The 3540-nt window shown below is 39.5% G+C and overlaps 1 pseudogene; it reads right to left on the reverse strand.

Moving 5' to 3' along the window:
- Nucleotides 1–556: 556 nt before the first annotated feature.
- On the reverse strand, nt 557–955 carry LOC113631273 (60S ribosomal protein L32 pseudogene; annotated as a pseudogene).
- Nucleotides 956–3540: the final 2585 nt, after the last annotated feature.

Below are 3540 nucleotides of genomic sequence, written 5' to 3' on the forward strand. Positions count from 1 at the left end.
ATAATCGGTCTCTTCATATTTTCTATTTCTTCCTATTTCAGTCTTGGGATTTTGTAAATTTCTAGGAATTTGTCCATTTCTTCTAAGTTGTCTGTTTAATTGGCATATAATTGTTTGTAGTAATCTCTTGTAATCCTTTGTATATCTGTGTGGTGTCAGCTGTAACTTCTCCCTTTTCACTTTTTTGATTTGGGTCCTCTCTCTTTTTTCCTTCATTATTCTGGCTAAGATTTACCAATTTTGATTATCTTTTCAAAGGATTAGCTTTTAGCTGCATTGATCTTTTCTCTTTTCTTTTTTTTTTTTTTTTAGTCTATTTTGTATATTTCTGCTCTGATTTCATTATTTCTTTCCACTAACTTTGGGTTTTGTTGATTCTTCTTTTTCTAGTTCTTTTAGGTGTAAGTTTAGATTGTTTATTTGAAATTGTTCTTGTTTCTTGAGGTAGGCCTGCATAGCTATAACTTCCCTCTTAGAATCACTCTTGCTCATCCCATTGATTTTTTTCTGAGTTTCGTGGTTTTATTAACACAAACACAATATACACCTGAGCTATCTATTCATTTTCTTTGTTATGCAGGCTGGCATTGAGATTGGTGACTCTGATGGCCATCTGGGCTGCTCTTTCCACGGTGGTTTTGCAGTTCTTGGAGGAGACGTTGTGAACAATCTCAGCACAGTAAGATATTTTGCACCTTAGAAGCACTTCAAGCTTGTTGATATTGTGGACCAGGAACTTCCAGAAGCACACGTGCTTTATTTCCTTGTTGCTGTCATAACAGATGTGGAGCGTCAAGATCTGACCCTTGAATCTCCTGCACACCCTGTTTTCACTGCCTCTGGGTTTCTACCAGTTACAGTTAATTTTGACGTATTGGTCTCACTGGTGCTGGATAAACTTCTTGATCCTCTTTCTGATGATCTTGGGCTACACAAGGGGTCTGAGGGCAGCCATGATGCTGAGTTCGTGATGGTTGTCATCTCTGTAGGCAGTGCTGAGGAAAAGCCAAACTATTGATTTTGGATCATTGTGTTTTCATTTGTCTCCAGATATTTTTTGATTCTCTCTTTGATTTCTTAATTGACCATTTGGTTGTTTAGTAGTATACTGCTTCCATATATTTATGGTTTTCTGCAGTCTTTGTGTGTGTGTGCGTGTGTGTGTGTGTGTGTTTGATTTCTAGACTCATAGCATTGTGGTCAGAAAAGATACTTGATATTATTTCAGTTTTCTTAAATTTACTGAAACTTGTTTTGTGGCCTTGCATGTGATCTATCTTGGAATATGTTCCTTGTTCACTTGAAAAGAATGTGTATTCTCTCTGCTTTGGGATGAGCTGTTCTTTATATATCTATTAAGTCCATCTTTTGTAATGTGATTTTTAAAGCCAGTGTTTCCTTATTGATTTCTGTCTAGATGATCTGCCCTTAGATATAAGTGGGGTGTTCAAATTCCCTAGTATTATTGTCAATGTCTTTCTTTTTATCTGTGAATATTTGCTTTATGCCTTTAGGTTCTCCTATGTTGGGTACATATATATTTTCAATTGTTATATTCTTCTTGGACTGATCCCTACATCATTATGTAATGTCCTTGTCTCTTGTTACAGTCTTTGTTTTAAAGTCTATCTGATATAAGTATAGATACTCCAAATGTACTTTTATTTCCATTTGCATGAAATAACTTTTTTCATCCCCTCATTTTCAGTTACTGTGTGTCTTTAAATCTCAAGTGACTCTCTTGTAGACAACATATATATGGGTCTTTTTAAAAAATCTATTCAGCCACTCTCTTTGATTAAAGTATTTAGTTCATCTACATTTAGAGCAATGTTTGACAGGTATGTACTTATTGTCATTTTTAAATTCTTTCCCTGTTCTTTTTGTGGTTCTGTTTTGTTTCTTCTTCTTTTGCTCTATTCCCTTGTGGTTGCTGACTATCTTTAGTATCATGTTTGGATTCCTTCCTCCTTTTGTGTGTTTATCTATTATAGATATTTGGTTTGTGGTTACCATGAGGTTTATATGCAGACTACTTTCACTGTATAATTGGTTTTACCAATGAGATTTTTCCTTTTTAATTTCTTTTTTTTTTTTTTTTGCAGTACACGGGCCTCTCATTGTTGTGGCCTCTCCTGTTGTGGAGCACAGGCTCCGGACGCACAGACTCAGTGGCCATGGCTCATGGGCCTAGACACTCCGTGGCATGTGGGATCTTCCTGGACCGGGGCAAGAACCTATGTCCCCTGCATCGGCAGGCAGACTCTCAACCACTGCACCACCAGGGAAGTCCCCTTTTTAATTTTTATATTTCCAGTTGTGGACTTTTCTTTTGTGTTTAGAGGAGCCCCTTTAGCATTTCTTACACAGCTGGTGGGCTGGTGCTAAACTCTTTTAGCTTTTGCTTGTCTCTAAAACTTTTGATCTCTCCTTCAAATCTGAATGATACTGTTTCCAGGTAGAGTATTCTTGATTGTAAGTTTGCTCCTTTCCTTTTATCACTTTAAATAGTCCACTCACTTATGCCTTGCAGAGTTTCTCCTGAGAAGTCAGCAGATAGCCTTTTGGGAGTTTCCTAGTTTTTAACTTGTTGTTTTCCCCTTGCTGCTTTGTTCCCTCTTTACCTTTAATTTTTGTCGTTTTAATTACCATATGTTTTGGTGTGGTTCTCTTTGAGTTGATTCTGTTTGGGAATCTCTGTTATTCCTAGAGCTGGGTGTCTGTTTCCTCTCCCAGGATAGGGAAATTTTCAGCTTATATGTCTTAAAATATGTTCTCTGGTCCTTTCTCTCTCTCTCTTCTCCTTCTGGGACGCCTATAATGTGAATGTTAGTACACTTGATGTTGTCCCAAAGGTCTCTTTAACTGTCCTCATTTCTTTCTTTTCTTCTTTCTGTCCAGCTTCAGTGATTTCTTCTACTCTGTCTTCCAGCTCCCTGATCCATTCCTTTGTGTCTTCTAATTTACTGTTGATTACTTCTCATGTCAGCCTGCTGGTGAGTGGGGCTGGATCTCAACACACCTGGCTGAGAGGGCCAAAATGTCTCAGAGCTTCTGTTGAACTGCTGGTAGATGGGTCCAGGGTAAACAGGGGACTCCATTTAATGCTAGCCCACTGGTGGGATGATCCAGGTCCCTGGGTCTCTGGCTTCAGGGTCCTGTGGGTCCTGGGACTCATGTCAGCCTACTGGTAGGCAAGACAGGTTCCTGATTCAGTGGCTGCAGGGCCTGGGGTGTTCTGAATCTTGCATCAGCCCTCTGTTGGATAAGGCTGGACCCCAGAGTAGCCAGCTGAGGATTGCTAAAATTTCCCAAAGCTAATATTGGCCTGCTTGTGGGCAAACCCAAGGTTCACAGCATCCTGTGGTTGATGCCCACCCATAGTGGGTGAGGCTAGTCCCTGGAGCTAGTGCCAGCTAGGAACCAACCAAGTCCTAGGTTCTCTGGCTGCATGGATCAAGTGTCTGGAGCTGGTGTTGGTCCACTTGTGTGTGTTTTGATTCTCTCTTTGATTTCTTAATTGACCATTTGGTTGTTTAG

Source organism: Aethalodelphis obliquidens, unplaced genomic scaffold, assembly GCF_003676395.1.
Source record: "Aethalodelphis obliquidens isolate GAN/ISIS:26980383/991018 unplaced genomic scaffold, ASM367639v1 scaffold32, whole genome shotgun sequence".
NCBI classification, from domain to species: Eukaryota; Metazoa; Chordata; class Mammalia; order Artiodactyla; family Delphinidae; genus Aethalodelphis; species Aethalodelphis obliquidens.